This window comes from Muntiacus reevesi, chromosome 2 (genome assembly GCF_963930625.1).
Source record: "Muntiacus reevesi chromosome 2, mMunRee1.1, whole genome shotgun sequence".
Lineage (NCBI taxonomy): Eukaryota > Metazoa > Chordata > Mammalia > Artiodactyla > Cervidae > Muntiacus > Muntiacus reevesi.
Genome location: NC_089250.1, coordinates 131908057 through 131920456, shown reverse-complemented (window position 1 = coordinate 131920456; position 12400 = coordinate 131908057). Strand labels below are relative to the sequence as shown.

General features: G+C 46.8%; 1 protein-coding gene across 3 annotated transcripts in view; it reads left to right on the top strand.

Moving 5' to 3' along the window:
• The first annotated feature begins 1224 nt into the window (after nucleotides 1-1224).
• The window catches only part of SGMS1 (sphingomyelin synthase 1), a 313874-nt gene continuing 302698 nt past the window's right edge, over nucleotides 1225-12400 (top strand). For all 3 annotated transcript variants that reach the window (XM_065922844.1, XM_065922841.1, XM_065922842.1), the window contains exon 1: nucleotides 1225-1538. The gene's annotated coding sequence lies outside the window, so the exon portion shown is untranslated. The remainder of the gene's footprint in view (nucleotides 1539-12400) is intronic.

The window sequence follows — 12400 nt, the reverse complement described above, 5'->3', positions numbered from 1 at the left end:
AGTCCTGCCCTCTCGATTTCGCAGCCGTTTGTTTTTAGCCCTCGCGGAAGCCTGCCCTCTCAGAAACCTAGGGCCAGAGCCCGGATTCCAGCGCCCTCGGGCGGGGCGGAGGCAGGTGCGGAGCAGAAGCTGGAGCCCGGCGTGGGGCGTGGCGGGGAGCCGAGCTCTCTGCTCCCATCCTGCCAACTCTCCGGTCCCTCCCGATTGCCCACCGACCGAGGGCCCAGCGGAAGATGGCTGCCCGGAGCGCCGCGGACAGTCACGTGTCACGGCGATACCGCCGCACGCCCCCTCCCCCGCTCGCCGAGTCCCGGACCCCGCGGGACGCGCAACCCTAGGCTGCCTCTCCGCCACCCGGGTACCGAGCGGTACAGAGGAAGGGAGGATCCCACTGCAGAAAGCCGAAAGCTCGCCCGGGCGCCCGCTCCCCGGGCGCAGGGGTCCGGCTCTGGCAGCCAAAAAAAAAAAAAAAATCTTCCTTCGAGCGACCTGCACCAGGTCGGGCCACTGGGCATGCGCAGTGCTCCGGCCCGCGTTCGCCGGCTCTCCAGCTTTTTCCCGCAGCTCCGTCGGGTCGGCAGGAGGTGGGGCCGGGAAGGGGCGAGGGGCGGGTCGGGGCGGGTCGGGGCGGGTCGGGGCGGGCCCGAGTCTCCCCCCTCCAACTGAAGGTACTCCAGGCCTTGCTCGCCTTCGCTCCCTGTTTTTGGGATGGGAGTCTGTGAACTGAGGTTTGGAAATGAACCGTGGAGTCTTAGGTCCGCCATTTAATTTTTTTGTTTGTTTTTTTAATGATCAGTCACGAGTTAATTCCAAGTGCTGTGCTCCTAGGCTTGGTGGGAAAGAGAATCCTCGGGCAGCCTGCAGCCTCGTGCCTGCGAACCGGGTCTCCAGAAGGCAGAGTTTGCGTTCTCTGTTCCGACCAGCTCCAGCTCTTCAACTCTCTGGTTTTGCCCCAAGTGGAATACTGTCCCCAACCGTAAAACCTGGCTCCCGTCCGGCCTCACTAAACGGCCCCAGAAAAATGTGCAAGCAGGGCGTCTCTCCTCGGTGGAGAAAACACTCGTCTCCCGAGCTTCCAGCTACTTGGAATAACAGGGTGCCAAGCCTCGCTTGCCCCTAGGTGCGCAGTCTGGCCTGGGTCCCGCTGGGTCCCAGGACAAGCTCTCTGCAGACCCCGCCCGCCTGCCCCGCCCTCCAAGCTGCCGCGAACACCCGGAGGAGCGGATTTGCGTAGCGCGGGCAGCTGGGCCGGCTCGGGCAGCGGACTGGGCATGCTCGGCAGCCGGGGAGGCTCGCGGTGGCTAGTCGGAAGCGTTCGCACCAGCTAGGCAGCGGCCGGGGCAGCGGCGGCGGCAGCGAGGGGCAGCACGGGAGCGGGAAGGGCCGGCCAGGGAAGGCTGCTCTCTCCTAGCGCCCGGTGAGCCGGAGAGAGAGCGCAATCCGGGTACGGAGCCCCAACGCTGCCCTGCCCCGGATTTCATTCCGCGGCTGGGGGCTCGGCGAGCGGAATTCCGGCGGCTGCCGCGACTCCGGTACAAGTGAGTCGTGGGGCGGCGGGAGAGAGCCGATCGCTGGGGAGCAGATCGGACACCCACCTCCGGGGCCTGGCCTGACGCCAGGGAAGGTGTGCCGGCAACCCCGGGGCGAGGGGGCGTGAGCGCAGCCCGCTCAGTGCCTGGCGCGTACCTGGCTGGCACTCCCCCCGCGCCGCCGCTCGGGGGGCGGGGGGGGGGGGGGGGGCGGTCCCGCAGCTGTTCTTGGGGCCACGAGGGGGCGGGCCGCCTGCCGGGCTCCGGGATCTAGTTGGGGCGGGGAGAAAGGCGGGGGCGTCAGCGGGCACCTTTTCAGAGGTCCTGCGTGCGGACTGGAAGGCTGCCTAGTGTCGGTTTGGGGCAAGCGGACTGTGGCGGGGCCGAAGAACCTTCGGACAGTGGCGGGCGGGGGTCGGGAAACCCGCAGGTCCGACCCCAAATCACGGCCCTACCCCCACCTGGTGGCGGCGTGACAGTTGGTACCTCTGGGTCCGATCGCAGCTGGGCAGACACTCTGAGTTTCGGGGTACCTCCCCGCCCCCCCCTCCCCCGCTCGATGTCCGTGGACAACATAACAGGTGGGACCCCTTTCGCTGAGCAGCTCGTCGCCCTCCACACACCGCTTAGCAGCCTCCAGGTTTGGGGGCGGCTCTGACACCCGGCGGGGCTGCCCCCACGCTTGAGAGTGCTTAGGGGTAAGGCCTTGGAGGAGCCATCGGCGCAGCCTGGAGCTGCACATTCTTTCCAGGACGCGGCTTTTCCCGTGAATGAGGGGTCTCCGCGATTCCGAGGCGACTTGTCAAGGGCAGAGCAGCGACAGCAGAGCTGCTTCTCCCACCTTCTTAGCCCAGGCTCGGGCTTTCTGCTTCCTCTGGTGGGTCGGGTACAGTGTCCTGGTCCGCCAACGGATACACACTGGAGGCTCCTGGTTAAAGCTTGTTTCCGTCTCCGGAGCTTCGAGTGCAATTCGGGATGAGGCTTGTCAGGGCCGGAGGGAGTGAAGAGAATCCGGATTGCAGGAGCTTCTCAGATGTTTCATTTCACCTTCAGACAGTAGCGACTTCAGCGGTACACGCTGACGACACGAAGAGTGAAGGCTGCTTTTCTGAAAAGGAAGTTTATTTTCTGTGTTATGGGGCCTGCTTACTATTCTAGCTCCGTTGACATTTACCTTGCCGGGCCTTCAGAGCTGTTTGGACAGGTTATTTTGCTGGCAGGTTATTTTCCGTGCAGACTTGGGGGTGTTTGGGGTTGGCTCCCTGGGTGTGGAAGTGGCAGGTGCCTGTCATGGTGTGCTGTGAACTCCCCACGCTTCCTGGCACCGGGGGTTGAACATTCAGGGAGCTGGGGACCGAGCGGGCCGAAAGCGAGGAGTGGGACTAGTGACGTAGCGGCGGTGGGAGTTGCCTGGGGCTGCCCAGACGGAGCGAGGTTGGTTGGCTGTTTTGGCTGGTGCGGAAAGGGAGAGGGCTGGGCGTTTCATTGGTTCGGGGAGTAAGGTGTTCACGGGAGAAGCCGGGCGGGGGTTGGGTCCCCGTCTGGTCAGTGCTCCAAGGGAAGCCCAGGGATGTTTAGTGATTCAGCAGGTGGCAACTTTCCAGCCCTGAAGCCATACCTTGGCCAAGCAAGCCAGCGGCAGCTGCTTGTGCCTGCTGTCAGAAGCGCCAGCTTCTGGGGAATCTCCAGGAGACTTCTGCCTAGAGCAACCGACTTTCCTTATCTTGCTTTTGTGTGTGGCAGGAGGCCCTGGTCTTTTGGGTTCCTTCCCCCCTCTTTTCAAGTGTGTAGCATGTTTTCGAACCTCTCTAGTTCTGTGACCCTCTGAATAGCAGGAAGTGGCAGCTGCCACCACGCACCGTTTATTAGTTAATGTGCAGAAAAAGATAGCAATATGTAAAACAGAGAAATAGTCTGTTCCTTCTGTTTCTGCTTCAGAGATTAGAAATTTACATTTTTAGTTAAATAGTAGGGTCTATTCCTGCAACTCTTCATTGCTGGTAGTGAGCTGTTTCAAATAGCAGAAAGCAGGAAAGAATTAATTCAAGGGATAGATAAATTGACATTAAAAGGACACAATTATTAAAATTGGATGATCTCTAGCATCTTGCACAGTGCCTAACTCAATAAATGTTTATTCGGCTGAAATTTAAAGAATTTTTCATAATCGAAACTTGTTGGTAAGTTTTGACACTTAAAGAACTTTGTGTGTTTTCAAATGTCAGAATTGCCTATGTTGACCTTAGACTTTCAATTTTAGTTAGAAGCCGCAACCCTTTTACTTTTTCCAGGTGAGGCCCCTTAATTTTCAAATTGTGACACATCCTGCAGGTCAGCTGAAAAAGCAGGCAGGCGTGTTTTGCTAACTTATCTCATGAAAATCTTGAAGACTCCTGCATATAACCATTATACTTTTTTTTTTTAAACCTAGAAAGTGGTCCAATTGCATATCAAAACACTTTATTTACAAATCTTAATTTTGTACAGAACGTTTCAGGACAACTGTAGAGTTCCTAAGCCTTTATTATTATATTATCAATGAAAAGAGCTGCCGTAGAAAAGACAAAACAGTGTTTGGAAAATAAAAATTCTCGCTTATTTGCACAGGGGATAATTGGCCCTGTCTTTCAGGGCAGCTGGAGTGTTTGTCTAGTTCTTTCTGCATTTTACCTTTTCTATTCTGTTCCTTCCTCCAGTTGTTAAGCTGTTTCTTCTTCCCCTAAAGACATACTTTCCTGGCATGGACTTGCTGACTTAAAGCTGCTGCATTGTCTGACCTAAAGCTGCTGTATTTTCTCACATAAATTCTATTAACGATGACCTTTATTTTTTAATTGTCCCAGACACTTTCCCACCACTTTATATGATAAAGTGTTCGATGGTCCTTGGAAAAATGGGGGCTGGTGGAGTTGGTGGGGGATGCGGAGGGAGGGGGATGTGACAGATTGTAGTTGGCTCTTTCTTTGCCTTTTTTGGCTGATCTCTGTAGCCACAGCAACAATCTCTTCTGGAAGGACTGTTAAAGTATGCCCAGTCTTAGAGATTTTGGACTTTCTGTTAAGGCTCTCGGTAGGGAATATTAATGGTCACTTATCCTCTCCTTCCACATCCCGTCCCAGGAGTTGGTGATGGACAGGGAAGCCTGGCTGCAGTCCATGGGGTTGCAAAGAGTCGGACACGACTGAGCAACTGAACTGAAACACATTCCAAGAATTTTGACTGTAAAGTATGTCACTTTAATAAGCTACCCAGTTGCCAGAGGACCATATTTTGCATCAGCCCATTTAGACAGGGGATTTGGGAAGCAGTACTGGATGTGGGGGAGGCGCGGGTATAAAAAGGGGAAGAGAACAGTGAGTGGGGTCAGGGAGATGGCTTGATTTTGTAACTATGACTTCTGGTTTCAGTAAAGCAGAATCAAGTGTCTTATCAGTGTGTGTGGCTCAGTCTGTGCTGGAGTGCTCTGATGCCCTCTCTAGTATTCTTCCTTCCTCCAATAAACACACCACACACACATGACCTCAGACAAATTCATAGACCCACACATGCACACACATACTGGCAAGAGACACAGACACAGATGTAGACACATGTATCCTATGCCAAAAGCTAAGCATCCCAACTTCTTTTTAAAACCAATATGTCACACAGTAGCAGGTTGAATTTGGGGGATCTGAAATCACACCAATCATGTATTTCAGAAAGATTCCCCTTTTCTCTTTCCAGGGCAAGCTGATCTGTCCCACTTAACCCGCAAAGCTGCTGGGGGCTTTCACTGAAGCAAACATTAAATGTAAATGTAGCTGAAGTGGTTTTCACCTTTTAGACTTTCTGGTGCTGGGGTTGAATTAACATTCCTCAGTTTGGGGTACCAGATCTCCCTGTACAAAGCCCCTTTCTTGTTTTATGTTTTTCCTTCTTCTCCAGTCTCATTCCCTCTTTGTCAGAGGAACTTCCTCTCCTGCGTTGGGTGTTCTTGGGTATGTCTGTATCCTTGTTAAAGGTGTTGTGCTCTTGTGTACGTGTTTTTAGTTTAGGTAAATAGTGCTGTGCTGCTATAGTTCATTCAGTTGCTTTTCCATTCAATATTAAAACTTTTATTATGGAAATTTTCAGACATTCATAAAAGTTGAAAGAACTTCATTCAGCATTTTATTTGCTATCTGTGGTGGCATAGGTTTATCCAGGGCTTTGCTATCATTGCTACTTGATATGGCTGGCCTGCTACATACCCACTAATCTCACCCATTTTTCTAATTATGTACACTTAGTTCACTTCCATTCCTGCTACCATGAGCAAAGCTGTGATGAAGGAATATCCTGGAGCATCTCTTAATGATACCTGTGAGACTATCTCTACAGTGTTCTTACAGTGGTCCACACCCAGCAGTATCAGCCTCCCCTGGGAAGATACAGATAATCAGGATCTAACCTAGACCTCTTGAATCAGAAACCCTGGGGACAGACACCATCAGTTTGTGTTTTAGAGCAAGTCGAGGGCGTGCTGCAGTCCATGGGATCTCAAAGAGTCGGGCACGACTTAGTGACTGAATAATAAACAAGCTTGGAGACTGGTGCCTGGGAAAGTTTGAAGACCACTGCTCTAAGTGAATGTACCCAGGAGTGGAAAGGCCGGGTTAAAGAGAGCAAACACCTATTTTTACTAAATACTGCCAAGTTAGTCTCCAGTGTGGCTGGATTGGCTGATACTCTCACCGCAGTGCATGAAGGATTCCTGATTCACCACATCCTCCCTAGTGGTTGATACTAACCATCTTTCTAATTTTTTTTAGTACTTGATGGCTATAAAGTGGCTCCTTATTGTTGTAATGTGAATTTAGGTAATTTCTTAATGAATTTAAGCACCTTTTAATATATTTGTTAGTTATTACAATTTCTTTGACTTTAGTCTGTTTTTCTAATGTGTTGATTTGCAGGTGTCTTACATATTTTGGATATTAATTTCATTCTGCCATCTAATAGCAGAATGAGATTATCAATGGTTTTATTCAGTTCACTCACTCAATTGTGTCCGACTCTTAGCCACCCCATGGACTGCAGCACACCAGGCTTCCCTGTCTATCAGCAACTCCCAGAGCTTGCTCCAATTCATGTCTATCGAGTTGGTGATGCCATCCAACCATCTCATCCTCTATTGTCCCCTTGTCCTCTTGCCTTCTATCTTTTCCAGCATCAGGGTCTTTTCCAATGAGTCATCTTCACATCAGGTGGCCAAAGTATTGGAGTTTCAGCTTTGGCATCAGTTCTTGCAATGAATCTTCAGGACTGATTTCCTTTAGGATTGACTGGTTTGATCTCTTGGCAGTCCAAGGGACTCTCAAGAGTCTTCTTCAATACCACAGTTCAAAAGCATCAGTTCTTTGGCACTTAGCTTTCTTTATAGTCCAGCTCTCTCTCACATCCATACCTGACTACTGGAAAAACCATAGCTTTGACTAGACAGACCTTTTTTGGTAATGTCTCTGCTTTTTAATATACTGTCTAAGTTTGTCATAGCTTTTCTTCCAAGGAGCAAGCGTCTTTTAATTTCATGACTGCAATCACCATTTGCAGTGATTTTGGAGCCCAAGAAAATAAAATCTGTCACTGTTTCCATTGTTTCCCCATCTATTTGCCATGAAGTGATGGGACCGGATGCCATAATCTTAGTTTTTTGAGTATTGAGTTTTAAGCCAACTTTTTCCACTCTCCTTTTTCACTTTCATCAAGAGGCTCTTTAGTTCCTCTTCGCTTTCTGCTATAAGGGTTGTGTCATCTGACGTTATGTCTGTGTTATATCTGACGTTATTGATACTTCTTCCTGCAGTCTTGATCCCAGCTTGTGCTTCATCCAGTCGGCATTTTGCATGATGCACTCCGCATAGAAGTTAAATAAGGAGGGTGACAATGTACAGCCTTGACGTACTCCTTTCCCGATTTGGAACCAGTCTGTTGTTCCATGTCTAGTTCTAACTGTTGCTTCTTGACAATTTCAGTGGTAATTTCAGAAATTTAAAATTCTGATACAGCCCAGTGCCATTAATTTTTGCCTTTTGCACAGTAAGAATCTTAAGATGTTCTTCCTTACCCCAAGATTACAAATATATTCGATAGTTTATTGTATCAACTTCCTACTTTTGCCTTCACGATGACAGCTGTGATCTGTTTGAGGTTTGTCTTAATACATGGTATAAGGAAGGAATCTGGTGTTATTTTTTTCCTTTCCATTTTGTGAGCCAGTTTCCCCCAAATCATTAAACTATATCTCTAGTATTTTAGGGATAAGTGTAGAACCACCTCTATCATTCATCAGATTCCCTCATGTCTATTTTTCTACTTTATTGAGTTATAATCTATCTATGGTAAACTTCACTTGTACATTTAAAGTGTACAATATAATGATTTTTTTTGTTGTTGTTTTGGCCACATCTCATGCTATGTGGAACTTCCTCAACAAGGGGTTGAACCTGCACCCTCTGCAGTGGGAGCATGGAGTCTTAACCACTGGACCACCAGAAAGTGAAAGTGTTAGATGCTCAGAGGTGTTCAGCTCTTTGTGACCTGTAATCTGCCACGCTCCTCTGTCCATGGGATTCTTCAGGCCAGAATACTGGAATGGGTAGCCATTCCCTTCTCTAGGGGATCTTCCTGACCCAGGGATTGAACCTGGGTCTCCTGCATTGCAGGCAGATTCTTTACCATCTGAGGCTCTAGGGAAGCCCCCAATTTGATGAATTTTGACAGGATGTGTACCTCTGAAACCACCACAATCAAGATCCAAACCATTTCCCTCACACTAAATCTCATTTGCCTTTCATCTCGCCTTTGTCTCCAGACTCAGGAGGCAACCACTGGTTTGCTTTCTGTCACAAACAGGTTTATTAGCATTTTCAGATTTTGAGATTTTTCACAGGGTTTAAATTCTCTATTCTGTCCCCGTCATCTGTGTATTTCTCTGCCAGATTATTTTTATTATTATAGCTCTGCAGTGTCTTTATGTTTCAGAACTTGTTTATTTGTGGACCTTTCTTCTTCCGTATACATTTTGGAATGCTTATCAAATTCTTAACAAAGTCTTAGAAGTGCAGTGACATTGCATTGAATGTATAGTCTAACATGGGGGAGAATTGACACCTCTTCCTTCTTAGTTGTAATGCTGTCCATGAACATAGTTGTCCTATCTTTTTCTAATGACATTTAATTGAGCTTAGATTTTCTCTATCATAAGATTTTGTTTTAAAACAAAAGTAATGTATTGTTTTGAGGAGAATTTGAACCTGGACTTCTTAGTCTGAACTTTAGAGGAAGGCAGAGTGTACGGGCTTGGGGAACAGAACTTGTTTCAATCTCCATTCTCCATTCCCTTGCCTTAAGTGACACTGGGCAAGTTCTCTCCTTTGGTGGCCCCAGGTTTCTCCTTCCTCAGGCTGGATGCCAGCAGCCTCCTCCCCAAGGCTGCTGAGCTGCTGAGGGCTTTAAATGAGATAATGTAGGAGAGGCAGGGAGTACAACTTTGAAACATTTGCTGGTTAGTGAATGTTGGTGTCATATCTCTCCTGTGCGTGAAAGTCCCTCAGTTGTGACTGACTCTTTATGGCCCCATAGACTATACTTACAGTCCATGGAATTCTCCAGGCCAGAATACTAGAGTGGGTAGCCTTTTCCTTCTCCAGGGGATCTTTCCAACCCAGGGACTGAACCCAGGTCTCCCGCATTGCAGGTGGATTCTTTACCGGCTGAGCCACCAGGGAACCCCAATACCTCCCTTCAGTTCAGTTCAGTTCAGTCACTCAGTCGTATCTGACTCTTTGCGACCCCATGAATCACAGCATGCCAGGCCTCTCTGTCCATCACCAACTCCCGGAGTTTACTCAGACTCATGTCCATCGAGTCGGTGATGCCATCCAACCATCTCATCCTCTGTCATCCCCTTTTCCTCCTGCCCCCAACCCCTCCCAGCATCAGGGTCTTTTCCAGTGAGTCAACTCTTCCCATCAGGAGGCCAAAGTATTGGAGTTTCAGCTTCAGCATCAGTCCTTCCAATGAACACCCAGGACTGATCTCCTTTAGGATGGACTGGTTGGATCTCCTTGCAGTCCAAGGAACTCTCAAGAGTCTTCTCCAACACCACAGTTCAAAAGCATCAGTTCTTCAGCGCTCAGCTTTCTTCACGGTCCAACTCTCACATCTATACATGACCACTGGAAAAACCATAGCCTTGACTAGATGGACCTTTGTTGACAAAGTAATGTCTCTGCTTTTAAATATGCTGTCTAGGTTGGTCATAACTTTCCTTCCAAGGAGTAAGCATCTTTTAATTTCATGGCTGCAGTCACCATCTGCAGTGATTTTGGAGCCCCCAAAAATAAAGTCAGTCACTGTTTCCACTGTTTCCCCATCTATTTTCCATGAAGTGATGGGACCAAATGCCATGATCTTAGTTTTCTGAATGTTGAGCTTTAAGCCAACTTTTTCACTCTCCTCTTTCACTTTCATCAAGAGGCTTTGTAGTTCCTCTTCACTTTCTGCCATAAGGGTGGTGTCAACTGCATATCTGAAGTTATTGATATTTCTCCCAGCAATCTTGATTCCACCTGTGCTTCTTCCAACCCAACGTTTCTCATGATACACTCTGCATATACCTCCCCTAGTGCTGACTTTAAATAGCACAGACTTCATACTTCTACTTCTTAGGGACTGATAATCAAGAAGTGTCAGAAAAGCAAAGTGAACAAACCTATTGGTTAACTGTATAACCCTCTCCAGGTCTAATCATGTAAGTCCATGCTTCTACCTAGTTGTATGGGGTTTCATTGACTGGGGAATAAAAGACCAATATATAAGACACAGTGAGGGACTTCCCTATTGGTCCAGTGGTTGGGGCTTTGCCTTCCTGTGCAGAGGTGGGGATTTGATCCGTGGTCTGGGAGCTAAGATCCCACATGCCTTGTGGCTAAAAAACCACAACATAAAGCAGAAGCAATGTTGTAACAAATTCAATAAAGACTTTACAAATGGTCCATATCAAAAATCTTAAAAAAATACCAAACAATTAGGGAACTCTATGTGACAGATGGCTTATAATCAAGGTTAAGTGGTATGGTGCCAGGGGAGTAAGGAGTAGGGAGAAATGCTGCTTGGCAAGGAGTATTTTTTTAATAAATTTTTTAAATATAAGTATTGTTAATTTACAATGTTGTGTTAGTTTCAAGTGTACAGCAAAGAGATTCAATGATACACATACACGTGCATATATTCTTTTTCAGATTCTTTTCCATTATATGTTGTTATACTATATATAGCTCCCTGTGCTATACAGGCCATCCTTGTTTACCTCCTTGTATATAGTAATGTGTGTCGTTTTTTCAGATTCCACGTATAATTGGTGTTACATGATATCTGTCTTTGTCATCTGACTGACCTCACATGTCTAGGTCCATCTGTGTGTGCATGCTCAGTTGCTTCAGTCATGTGTGACTCTTGGTGACCCCATGGACTATAGCCTGGCAGGCTCCTCTGCCCATGGGATTCTCCAGGCAAGAATACTGGAGTGGGTTGCCATGCCCTCCTTCAGGGGATCTTCCTGACCCAGGGATCGAACCCAGGTCTCCTGCAGTGCAGGTGGATTCCTTACTGCTGTGCCACTGGGGAAGCCCCTATGTCCATCCATGTTGCTGCAAATGGTATTATTTCATTCTTTTTTATGGTAATGTGTGTATATATATATATATACACACACACACACATATATACATATACACATACATATGTATATGTATATATGTATATTTATATATACATATAAAAATAAATATACATATATGAATGTCTAAATACACATACACATACATATATACATATACACATATATATGCATATATATATATATGTTGTATATATGTGTACACTACATCTTCTTTATCCATTTACATCTCAGTGAACATTTAGTTTGCTTCCGTATCTTGGCTATTGTAAATAGTGCTGTGATGAATATTGGAGTGCGTATATCTTTTCAAAATAGATATATATAATATATATATGCCCAGGATATGCGAGATATATGTCCAGGATATGTCAGATATTTGCCCAGGATTAGGATTGCAGGATCATATAGTAACTCTATTTTTACTTTCTTAAGGAATCTCCATACTGTTCTCCATAGTCGCAGTATCAGTTTACATTCCCATCAGCAGAGTAGGAGGATTCCTTTTTTCTGCACCCGCTCCAGCATCTGTTATTTGTAGACTTTCTAATGATGACCATTCTGACTGGTGTGAGGTGATACCTTATTGTAGTTTTGATTGTCATTTCTTTAATAGTTAGCAATGTTGAGCATCTTTTCACGTGCCTGTTGGCCATCTGTGTGTCTTCTTTGGGGAAATGTATTTAGGTCTTCTGCCTATTTTTTGATAGGGATTTTTTTTTTTTTGCTGTTAAGCTGTATGAGCTGTTTGTATATTTTGGAAATTAAGCCCTTGTCGGTAACATGGCTTGCGAATATTTTTCTCCTAGCTTGTAGGTTGTCTTCATTTTGTTTATGGTTTCCTTTGCTATGCAAAAACTTATAAGTTTAATTAGATTCCAGTTGTTTATTTTTGGTTTTATTTCTATTATTGTAGGAGACAGATCCGAAAATGAATATTGCTGTGATTTATGTCAAAGAGTGTTCTGCCTATGTTCCCCTCTAGGAATTTTATTTCCATTTAGGTCTTAAGTTCATTTTGAGGTTATTTTTGTATGTAACATTAGTGTATGTTCTAATTTCATTCTCTTGCATGTAGCTGTCCAGTCTGCAAGAGTTTTGGCTCGACTTGAGTAGAATTAGTTTACAGGGTAGTGAAGAGGCTGGAGAAACGAAGTGTAATTAGCAT